The sequence below is a fragment of the Castor canadensis genome, chromosome 11, assembly GCF_047511655.1.
Source record: "Castor canadensis chromosome 11, mCasCan1.hap1v2, whole genome shotgun sequence".
Lineage (NCBI taxonomy): Eukaryota > Metazoa > Chordata > Mammalia > Rodentia > Castoridae > Castor > Castor canadensis.
In genome coordinates, this window is record NC_133396.1 from 133,823,215 (window position 1) to 133,836,064 (window position 12,850).

At 37.5% G+C, this 12,850-nt stretch overlaps 1 protein-coding gene across 1 annotated transcript in view; it reads right to left on the reverse strand.

Moving 5' to 3' along the window:
• The window catches only part of Crb1 (crumbs cell polarity complex component 1), a 200,850-nt gene that overhangs the window by 21,189 nt on the left and 166,811 nt on the right, over positions 1-12,850 (reverse strand). The window lies entirely within an intron of this gene.

Here is a 12,850-nt window from a genome sequence, read left to right on the forward strand (position 1 = left end):
AGTGAGTGAGGCTTTACTTATCCCCAAGACACTGTGTCAACAAAGTGCCTACTTATGACAAAACTTGCCTTTGCATCTTGTGAATTTAGTGGGGAATATGGATTAATTTTTCTGAATTACTATGTACTATTATTTTCATCTTAATTTCAGTAACTATGAGAAAGTCTGAACACACAGGCACACACACACACACACAGATGATTCTCAAAGTGTGAGATTGCCATGTTTGAACTTACTTCAGAAACACTTCACGCCTATAATGCTAGCTACTCAGGAGACAGACATCAGGAGTATAGAGGCCAACCCTGGCAAAAAGTTCCAGAGACTCCACCTCTACAATAAAAACTGGGTGCTGTGGAGAGCGCCTGTCATTCCAGATAATCACAAAGCATGAATAGGATCACGGGCATAAACACAGGACCCTACTCAAAAAATAACTAAAGCAAAAAGGGCTGCAGGTGTGGTTCAAGTGCTAGAGCGTCTGCTAGCAAGGGCAAGGCCTGGAGTTCAAACTCAGTACTGCCAGAAAAGAAAAGGACCCTCTTCACTCATCTTTTCAATTAGTTGATATTTATTGAGTATCTACTGTATGCTCAGCATGATACTGACCATTGTAAAATTCAAGGGACGATACTGGTTTTCAAGTATAATTTTTCTTGAGTTTTAGGTATTAGGTAGATTGATTTTAGTCATTTATCACACATAAACATATAGAAATACCTCAGTTTTCCTTTATAACCTCATCTTGTTAACATAGAAATGTTAGGAGAAGTGGAGGGAAGTAATGCATGCTCCAGCTATGTATGGGACGAGATGAAACTCAACACACAAGGAAATGACAGCATCTGTCCAGATACTCTAATACAATTCAATGCAAATAACTGACTTGTTTTTTAGTGTTACATTTAATATGCTGCTCCCTTTCTATATACAATTATTCTTTTTTATTTGTTTGAAAAAGGTCTCACAGTGTAGTCCAGGCTGGCCTTGAACTCATGATTCTCTTGCCTCAACCTCCAGTTGTGAGCTACCATATCTTGTGCTTACAATTAATTTAAACAGTTTATATGCACTTAGTCTATATTACAGTACTTACACGTGGGAGAAAAAGATAATAGCCATCATTTTTATCAGTTTTTTTTGGTGGTACAGGGGTTTTAACTCAAGGCCTTGCACTTGCTAGGCAGGTGCTCTACCATTTGAGCCAAACTCCCAGCCATTTTTTGCTTTATTCTTCAGGTAGGGACTCGAGTTTCTTCTGGACTGGCCTCAAACCACAATCCTCCTATCTAAGCCTCCCAGGTATCTGGGATTATAAATGTGGACCACTACATTCAGCTTGTTGGTTGAAATGGAGTCTCCCTAGCTTTTCATCTGAGCTTGATTTGTACCTAGAGCCTCCCCATCATAACTTCCTGAGTATCGGCGTTTAAAGGTGTGAGCCACCACAATCAGCTTTATATAATAAAGAATCCTTTTTAATTTTATGAAGATTGGGTAAATAACACATACTACCTCATGAATAAATATTTTGAGTCATGGAAGTTTACAGTAGCCATAATATTAAACCAATTACTAATTTCAAGTCAGTAATCTTGATATTTAAGAAATGTCCAAATATTAAACCCCTGCTGTAAATCCAGTTTTCTACATTCTACCAAAAACATCAACTATGGATTGAATGAGCTGTGGTCTCATTTTGTAAAAGCCAACAGAAGTCATTTAAAAAAAATATTTCAGAAAAATTATATACTCCATTCTTCAAAATTGCAAAGAAGAGAAACTAAATTCATGTCACATTACACCAGACAACAGCATGGTACTCTTCAGTTGCATGCTAAACCAGAAGTTTCAGTTTGGTTGATCAGAACTCTTATTTTGATAGATGGACCCATTCCAAGAAGTTCTCCAGTAAAAACTGAGCTAGGGAATGGCCACTAGCAAGGTGCAATCAACACTCTTGTCTTCCTTGAGGCACATGGCCAGTCACTTGTTTTCTAACATGTGGTCTTGATTTTTGGAATGATCTATGATAGGCCCCGACTGCATTTTGAGGTAAAAAGAAGAGTATCAGGTGGAACAATGGATTCTACAGGGTGGGGAATAACTAAGGTATGTTCCAAATTGCCCAGAACATATCAGTTTAGGTTACTGTGCTTGTGTAATTATTAATGGTGTTCCGTTTCACTCTCAAAGTATCCCATTTTGGACAACAAAAAATATGGTCATCTAAGTTCGTGTAGTGGCACATGGCTGTAATTCCAGCAACCCAGGAGGTGGAGATGAGAGGATCTTGGTGAAAGGAAGAATATTGGCATTAGTCCTTTAAAGGACTGGTAGAATCTGGCAGTGAATCCAACTGATACGTGCTAATAAAAATGCTAAAAAAAGTGAGTTGAGATGTAAGTAAAGGTTATGGACACCTAGTGTGACTTTGATACCTTTCCTTTTTTATAAGAATAAACATTATGTTAGATATGGAATGATTTGTGTAAGATAATTTTTAAAGTTTAAAATTTTGATCTAGGTTAAGAGCATTTTAAAAAACAGAAGGTATAGGCATACAGTGAGATTTCATAACTTCTCCATGTGTCCTTGTTCTGGCTCCTGGTGCTCAGAGACATTTGTTCTTTCATGTTGCATGCTTTTCTTGTTTCTCAACTTTATTTTTTTATTGTTGTTCAGGGTGGGGTACATTGTGGCAGCTACAAAAGTTCTTAAAATATTGAATTCACCCCTCCATCATTATTTCTCAACCTTAGATGTGGCAAAAAGCCAGTGATTTTCCACTATAATAATCATTTCCTATATCCTGTCCCCTAAAATGTTTTGATTAATAACATTATTTGAAAATAAAAATATTTTATTTGGAGAAAAAGGCAGGCTTAGGTGGGAAGGGAGGGAAGCAGTAGTTAGCAAGACCATATCTTGAATCACAAACCAAAGATGATGGTGCACACTTGTAATCCCAGCTATGTGGGAGGTGAAGGTAGGAGGAATTTCAGACCCAGGCCTGCCTGGGCAAAAGTGTAAGACTCTATCTATAAAATAAACTGAAGCAAAAGGAATGAGGTGTGGCTCAAATAGTAGAACACTTGCCTGGCAAGCATGAGGCCCTGAGTTCAAATCCCAGTACCACCTTGACCACAAAAAAGGTCATCCTTGTCATGATCAACACACACCATTATTGACGTTTCAAGCATCTTCATGATTTACAGGGCTCTCTGCATGGAGACTTACTGAGCTCTTTACAAGCAGGGCGTGTGTGTGTTATTTGTTCACCTTGCTGGCCTCGGATCTTCCTTACAGAAGGCCCCCAACAAATGGTGAATGGACGAATACACGCATTATTTTAAAATCCTGTTTCCATACATCCAGTAGAGTGGCAAGGCAGTCATCATTTCAGGTAGATTTTAGTGGAGGAAGAGATTGACTTGACAGGTAAGGACACTGCTGTCTGATACGTAAGCTGCTCAACTCAGTGGCAAATGTTGGCTGGATTATTTCCCACCATTGTTAATGTCTTACACCAAATAACTTAGTTGGCTACACCTACTCTCCATGGCACCTGCTTGTGTTCTCTTGTGGACACATGAAGAAATGTGTTCTGAAGGTGAAAGCCTTTGTCACGTGACTTCTGTGGAGCCTGCAGCTAGGACCTCACATTAAGAAACAAAGAACATTAATTATACTTGGTGAAGCAGAAATCAGTAATGTGTGAAAAGATGAAAGGGAGAAAAGTTAGTGAACTGGATCAGATCTCATTTTAGCAATTGAAAAATGCATCAAAATAAAATTTAAGAACCACTTTTATTATATTTATTTATTTTCTTCTATTTTGACTCTTTTTGTTTTTTGTTTTTGCAAAGCAACAGGGTCTTGCTTTGGGCCCAGGCTGACCTTCAACTTGCTGTATATTCCAGAATGGCTTCAATCTCTGTATCCTTCTGCTTTGCCTCTTGGGTGCTGGGATTACAGGCATATGCTACCATATCAAGCTCAGATGTTGTTAATACTCTCTTAAATAACTCAAAAAAAAACTGTAGTGAGAAAATTAAAATGACATATATCGTTCTAAAAAATTTCAAAATTCATAATGCAGTACTATTAATGATAGGCACACTGTATGGCAGATCTCTAGAACTTGTTTATCTTGTATAACTGAAATTTTGCATCCTATTTAACAGGACCTCCCCATTTCCTCCTCTCCCTGGCTCCTGGCAGCCACATTCTATTTTCTGCTTCCTTGAGTTTGACCATCATAGACCCTCATCTAAGTAGACCCATGTACTATTTCGTCCTGGGACTGTCTAATGTCACTTACTGAATGTTTTATGGATTTTTCCATGCTGCAGCCTGTGTCAGAATCCCATTCTTTTTAAGGTTGAGTAATCTTACATTGTAGACATATACCTGATTTCTTTACCATTCATCCTTCAAAGGACATTTAACATGTGTTCACTTCTTGACTGTTAAAAATAGTGGTTAAATGAATATAGGAGTACAGAAACGTCTTTGAGATCTTGATTTCAGTTCTTTTGGTTATATATCCAGAGGTAGGATTCATGAATAATTAATAGATCTGTTTTAGTTTTTGAGGACCTTTCATTCTGTTTTCTATACTGGATGACCATTTTGTATTCTCACTGGTGGTATACCTGAGTTCTAATTTCTCTGCATCCTTACCAGCAGTTTTTACCTTTTGTTTTGTTGTGAAAACCCTAATGTGTGCGAGGTGGCATCTCACGGTTTTGATTTGCATTTCCCTGATGATGAGTGAAGTTGAGCATCTTTTTGTGTACCTGTTGGCCATTTTTATGTCTTCTTTGGAGAAATAGCTAGTGCTATATTTACTCCCTTCTGAATGCTAATTAGTGATAGGTCTGTGATAAGTGACACTGCGGTTTAAAATTATAATTTGAAGAGGATGTCATTCTGGGCACCTCTTTCCTGCAGGCCAAATTCAGAGCACAAAGACATCTCCATACAGAGCAACAGAGCAGGACTGCTGTGCCACTGGCCAGCGCTCTGTGTGTAACAGAAGCCCGAGGATGTGGGCCAGTCAGCATTGTCCTTGACATCAGCCTTTGCAATTAAGCATAACTCTAGCCCTCTCAGAAGCCATTTATGACTCTGTCATTCATCCCCGGCTCCAAGTCCTTGCTGCATTTCTTTTTATTTTCTGCTTCATTCTCTTGAATTAGTAAATTCTACAAGCCTATTTTTTATCATGTGAGGGAGATTTTCCTATCAGTTGCTATACTTATTAGATTTCAATGGATGCCTACGTTCTGGAACTCTGGGGCTTACTGACCGGTTCCCTCCATCAGTCTGTTCATTAATTCTAGATATGCTCAGACCCTTCATTTATTCAGGATAAACATGAAATTTGTCATCAAATGTGTCTGTCTGCTCCTCAGATCCCCTCTAGAGTATTATTCTATCCACCCTTATCTCTGTCATCTTTACTTGTATGTTTTCTTTTTAGAAATGTGGTAGGAAACCAGCCCTAGAGGACCAAAGGTTTAGAGTTGAATTGGCAAAGACTGACAGTTTCACTGGTCAGTGTGATCCATAATAACAGGGAAACCCCTTCTAATTACTCAAGGATGCCTTTCCTGGGTCCTAACTGATAGATCCTAACTCTGTCGTTAGCATTAAATTCAGAAATGATTAAAACCCAGGTCTGATGCTTCATGTATATACAACCTTGAAAAATTCAGGTAATCTCTTCAAGGTTCCATTTCTTGGATAAAAAAAGAAAATAAAAATACCCCTTAGAATTATTGTTTGGGGGTGAAGGGAAACAACGTGGAGTTATAAATTCCAGAGCTTCACAAACTGAAAAAACATTGTAGTACTGGTGTGGCTGTGTATCATTTATTGTCAACTTCAATAGCATTATTCATTCCTTTTCTATCTTTTTGCAACAAAGGTAGAAATTGGAGTAATTTTCAAATTTGCTTTATATTCAAAATATTGATGCCTTTCTAAATTCCAAATGAATTCAGAAATGATAAAGTTCATAGCAAAACATGCTTTTTCTTTCATGCTGTTTAGTAAAAAAAGAAAAGATAAATTAACAAGATGATGGGAATGATTTATTTAGAAATCACTCTGCAGAGTTTGTGCTACATACTAGAAAGACATGGATTGCATTAAGTACTCCCAGGTTCTAAACCTTGCACTGATGTTGATTTGCTGTATGACCTTACGCCAAGTGCCTAACTCTTCTGAATCCCATGTTACTCATTGGTAAAATGAATTTTATAACATTTATCTTGAAAAGTTGCTATGAATATTTGTGAATACAATTAAAATGCAAGTTCCCTTCATCTGATACAACTTTGATTTTTCTGCCACAAAACCAGGATAGACTCAGCATCATCTCTGTACCTTCTAAGAATTTTGGACTATGTTATAAATTCCTGTTCTTCATGATATCTGCCTTAAAGTACCTTTAATAACGGAAACTGTGGTTTGATGAATATAGGTTTGATGTCGAGTGGATTTATGCGTATTTATCCTTCAACCTTGGCCATGTCTGTAGAGGCAATGCAGTGCTCTAAGGTTACTCAGCTTCTCATTCACAATATTCTCCAGAAGTGGAGATGGGACTTTACTCTCATCTTATGACAGGGGAAAGAATACTGAGGGTTGTGGGACTTGATGCTGTCATATATTAAGTGAGGCACTCCTTTCACCAGCCTCAGATTCTCCATCTTTCATATAAAGAAGTTGGATTAAGTAATACTAAATTCCTTTAAAACCCTTTAATTCACTGTTCTGCATTAATAATCCAAAATTAGCACAAATGGCATTCCGGTACATAGATTCAAACATATGAGATGGTCATTTTGAAGATTTAAAATATCACATGATTCATATGTCATGTGTTCATATGATTCAGTCTAAATTTGATATACGATGCACTTCAATGTCATAGGTGAAAGAACATTAATTAACCTTCCAACAGGGAAAGTCCTACAGTTTACAACGGGGTATCTTTCTAACCAAATGATTTTGAAAAGAAAGAAACACCATACAAACAAACTTTCCCAATTGTTCTACTTTTTTCTGGCTGTATGCCTTGATTCTATTGCAGATCCTGTCTGTAAATGACTGATTGCGGAGCAATGTAGACCTCGATTTTTGCTCAGAAGAGCTGTGTGTGCAAGGAAGGACATGACAAGCATCCAGGTCCAGCCTACCATTGCTCTGAATGATTAAGGTGCCTTTCAGATGGTAAATGCAAAAGAGTTGATGGTGTTAGGCTTTTAATTCCAGAGAAACCAGCATAATAAATCAGTGCACTCAAACATACATTCTTAGGGAGATTTCTCATTTTGGAACATTTCTTCACTATAATGTGATCCAATGTATTGATGATCTGAAAATCCTAAATGGATCCTTCTCCAGTCTCCCTTTCTCCAAAGTATCAGGCAATTGAGGTCAAATATTTGACCCTTATGATATAATTTTCTCAACAAATTTAATTTCTTGCCTTTGCTCCTAATTTTGCTATCATGAGTAATATACACCACGACCTTAAGGAATTTTCTATGTACAAAGTGTGTTATGTTTATGGAATATCAAGTCCATGCATCTCTCTCAATCAATGCACAAGTTTTCTGTGCAATATTTTTGACATATTGCTACCCAGATATCATCTGAAATGTTCCAGGGATAGGGATTCAGTTAGGTACAAATCAATTCATTACATTAGTGAAGAGTTCTGACATTAGCTTGCTTTCTCTCTTATGCTAACTTGACATCCTCCTACGAACTCTACCCCATTATCTTTCTGCTCTCTATCTGGATAGAGAGCAAATCGACTTTTACACTCTCATAATAACCACTGAAATATGTGAAGGAAGCTTCATGCTTTCCCTAGTCTTCTCTTTCTAGAGAAAACATTTCTTTATCTTTCTACTGTTTCTAAAATGCCTTTCTCTAGGTCCTGGCTGTTGTCCATGTTTTCCTTTCAACATGATGTAGAGGACCCAAACGGGCTCATTTGCAGTGGTCAGTGCAGCAGGCAGAAGGAAAAATCACACCCCTTGTTCTAGGACTAAATACCTATGTTTACAATAGTCTAAGATGACCTGGCATGGTGACACATGACTGTATCATGACTACTCAGGAGGCAGGCAGGAGGATCCCTGGTTTAAGTCAAAGTTAAGAAGGAGACCTTATCTTAAAAATAAAATACAAAACAAAAGAACTCAGTGGGGCAGGGGATAGGGGGCATCATAGAGAGCTACAATGGTAGGAGGACCTGGTTCAATGCCCAGTACTGCAAACTAACTAACTTGACTAGTAGACAAAGTAAAATAACCATTTCTACTTCTGGCAATAACGAAGTTATCTCCTATTAGACCAACCTTTGGGCAGACAACAAGGAAAATCTGGATAATAACAAAGCAATAAACAGAGTGCTCTGGTGAGTAACTAAAAGCTTGCACTAAACTGCAGGGGAATTGAATTCAGAAGAGAGGAGGACCCCAGCGATTTCAGTTTTTTCCAGCCTGTTTTCTGAGTGCAGTCCCAATCAACGCCATGTTTATTAAACACAGGAAGGAATTTTGCACACTTGCAGGCTTGAAGTACCAGAGAAAAGAGTTTGTTCACCACCGCACTTGAAGAGCAGAGAGAGAAATTCTGAAAAGGAGAGCATTACATAGGTGGAGCCCCAAATCCTGAGTGATTTCTGCTCAAATTTCTGACTAAACCCTGAGAGGTGCACCAGTGGAGCAGACTCCAAGCTGTTCAGCTGCGGACAGAAATGCTGAACAGATATTTCCACCGTGACACCTGCAGTGAGTCCACCATGGACTTGGGAGTTTGATTTAGCTAATGACTGCTTACTAAAGCAGAAGAATTTTTGGAGGAATGTAGAAGAAGTCCTAGCGTACAACATGTACGCTTCAATGTCAAAGATGCAACCCAAAGCTACTAGACAAAGAAACAGAAAATGATACCCAGGAGCAAAAGGAAATCTAATCAATGGAAACCAATGTCATCATGACACAAGCGCTAGAATTAGCAAAGACTTTAAAGTTAACTTTACAAATAGAGGAAAATCAAAATACAGACTGACAGAGTCACTGCCTTTTTGACCTGTTATACCACTAGGAATAAATTCTTATTGTTTTGTCAAAGATCCTACATTTTCTCACTTAGTTACATTTATATCATGACAAGCTTCATCCTAGATAAGGCATTTATCTTTATTAAAATCAAAATATTAAGATAAGAGAGTAATATGATTACTTTTCCTAATTCTGATGTGAATGCAAAGTGATAATTCTTTTATAAACATTTGTAGAGCTGTGTCAGATGTGTGAGGTGACCTTGAGGAGTTTATTATTGAATTCTGTTTATGTATATGCTTAGGTAATTAGATTACCAAGAGTTACACACTAGAAGAAAGTAGAAAGTGACAAGAAAGTGCAGTGATAAAAAAGTTGGGCTTTTTCTGAGGCTGTCATGGAAAGGATCCTACAGGAGTTCACATACTAGACTGGAGATTTCAGGAAGGACAGGAATTTGCCAGGCAAAGAAGAAGCTGTGGGTGCATCAAGATAGAGCTGTGGAAAACTCAGAAGGAGGCGAGAAGTTCCACCTAGCTAGATGTTGTGGGAACCCCCAAACTGAGAACACAAAAACAGAGACTTTAGTAAATAAACTCCTAGTTGCCCAGCATGAGATCAGAGCCCAGACTGCAACCAGGAGCATTTCTGCAATCCACTGCACAAAGACTCAGCCAGAGGAAAAAAAATTCTCACACAAAAGAAAAAATTCTGCTGTGAACAAAATTTAGCAGAGAAAAATAAGAGGATGAACACTCCAAGAGTTTGCAACATTAGAACAGTCCAGAAAAGGATTATTGAATAGGTTCTTAATTGCTTAAAAGAACAGCAATTACAGTGAGAAAACAGGACAGAGACAAAAGAAAAGGGTTGATTTGTAAGATAAAATGTCTACAAATATAAAAAGGTAATTGAGATTTAGAAATCCATCAGTGAATTATATGCAGATGGAAGATCAGTGTTCAGCAGAGAGAGGGAAGGAAAATAAGCAGAATGTGGCACAAAGAGTGAAAAAGAGAGAATGGAAGAAGTCAGGTGTCCTGGCCAACGTCTGTGATCCCAGCACTCATGAGGCCACACCAGGAGGATTATGAGTTCCAGGCGAGCCTGGGTTATACAGCAAGCTCCAGGTAAAGCCAGTCTTGCTACACAGCAAGATGAGAGAGAGAGAGAGAGAGAGAGAGAGAGAGAGAGAGAGAGAGAGAGAGAGAGAGAGAGAGAGATTGAGAAAGAGAGATTGAGAAAGAGAGAGATTTCTATGGAAAAGGTATGGCAGACAGACTCAGGTGTAGCCCATGCTTCCTGCCTGCTGGTGTTTTAGTTTTCCCGACCCTCTCCCTGTGTGTGGGTGGATGCATAATGCTTGTAACCCACAGAGCATGACAAAGGGAAGGGGATAAGTATGGTTCCATGAGCATGAATACATGATTATGTCATATAAGGCTGCAACAGCTCTCTTGCTGGAATCTTCCTGTTTTTGGCTTTGGGGAAGTAAGCAGCCAGTTTGGCAGTCCATGTGGTCAGGAACTATGAGCTGCTTCTGGGTACTAAGAGCTGCCTGTCACAGTGGTTCCTGCAACCTCAAGGAACTGACTTCTACCAACAAGTCTATGAGCTTGGAAACAGATCCCTCTCTGGTGGTACCTCAGGTGAGAACACACTTCTTGTTGTCACCTTGATTCCTGACTTTTGAGCCCGTAAACATAGGACTCAGGTAAGCCATGCCTAGATTTCTTCACTACAGAAACTGTAAGATAATAAACGTGAGTTGTTTTAAGTTTGAGGTGATATTGTTACAGACCAACAGGTAAATAACACAAACGGGTCACATACATGAACCGATGGAGATATGGAATACAAACCCCAATATTTCTATAACATGAATCTCAGTTTTATCTGTCTACTCCAGATTATTTCTTAAACTATAATGTGGAATATCCAGACTGAGGAATTACTAAAAAAACTGAATTAATTACAAAATCTTATACTCATTCATTTATTCAGTGAATTAATATTCACCAAATTTAATTTATCATCCTTACAGACCTACTTCTCCCTAACAATCCATCTCCTTAGAGCTAGGTTGACCTATGACCAGCTTCATCAGGCTGGGTCAATGTAAACCTGTATTAAGAACAATTAGGGCTATAATTGGTTGTAGAATGCTAACTACATGATCACTTTCCAGAGAGGGAAGGTACAGGAATCTTGGACTTGATGCCATGTGTTTATTTGCAGTGACATGTGGGGGAAAAGATCACAGTTCAGGAGATCAGTATTAGGGATTTTGTGTTCCTTTTTTTCCTGTGTGTATGTGAGAGTGCACGCATGGTTGGCTTGTGGATATTGTAATGAGCAAGGCAGTCAAGACAAACAAAGATAGGTATCATCAGAAGATGAGAAATAGAAGATGCAGAAAAAAAGATTTTATTTTTCTGGGAAAATGTATAAAAGCAGTTGAAAATATGGAAGAATAAAGAGAAAAGAGTATTTTTTTAAGTCACAAATTGCATGATATGACATTTGGAAACTATAAGAGTAATTAACAATTACAGAAAATAGAGGCATCAGAATTATACAGAGAAAGAGATAGTAAGTGATTATTTCTTAAGTATATTTGGTAGGGAACACAATACATTTGGAATGACCTGTAAGTATATAATTACAGATCTGTCCAGAGAGAGCAAATGTGAAAACAACACTTTGGCTGTAGTCTACTTAGGATGAATTAAATATTAATGGAAAATATTTAATACTTAAATATTGGTGGAAAGGTTTTCCCTAAGTCTCTCATCATATAATCTCACTGTGTAAGATATCATCTGAAGCAGTGATATGGTACATTCAGCCTCTAATGTGAGAGAAATGACTGAACCATTACTTGTTCCCCATTTGAAATGACTGCCAGTCCTCCAGGGGATATAATTTGCTGTCTAAAATCTTCGATTACAAAATAAACTAAATGCGTTTTCTTTGCTTTTCTAGTATACTATTTAGTCCTTCTGTTTGTCTGAATGATATATTTATTTTACTTTGGTCATTTCTATGGAAAAAGAACTTTCTTAAAATTAGGACTCAATGAATGTTGAATATTATGCAAAGGATAAATTATCCTCACATTTTCAAACCAGGGTAGTTCCTAAAGATATAGACACACTCAAAAAATGACAACTAGCAGGTCAATGTTATTTTAGTTATATTCCAAATTAATTCATAGGATCAAAGTATTTTCCCTTTCAATGAACAGGACTAATTCTTTTTTTGGAAGGATGCATCCACAGAAAGATAATTAGCACAAGTGATAGCATGTCAGTAAAAACTGGATAGGAAAGTCAACCAACTCATTGTCAGCAATTCAAAATGATGCTATCTGTGTAAAAGGGAAAATGTTGCAAAAAAGAGAAGTAAGCAAAATGGTTATCTGTTATTTCATTGGAAGAAAGAAGATCTTCTAAAATTAGAAATAATACCAATTTAAGTAATAATTTGAACACTGATACGACATCATTCTCTTTCTAAGTTACTGGGGATATATATAGTTCTGTTTTCTCTTTATATAGTTATCACATATCAGAGAACTGACAAGAATTCATTTGACTAGCTCTATAAAAACATACATGGATATAAAATCAGTTTATAATAATTTTCAAATTTTCATGTCACATATAATTGACAGGAATGAGGACCATAAATGGAAACATAACAATGAGTGAGGGAAACTTACACTAGGAAAGTAGGTACATGCAGAAGTGGAGTGG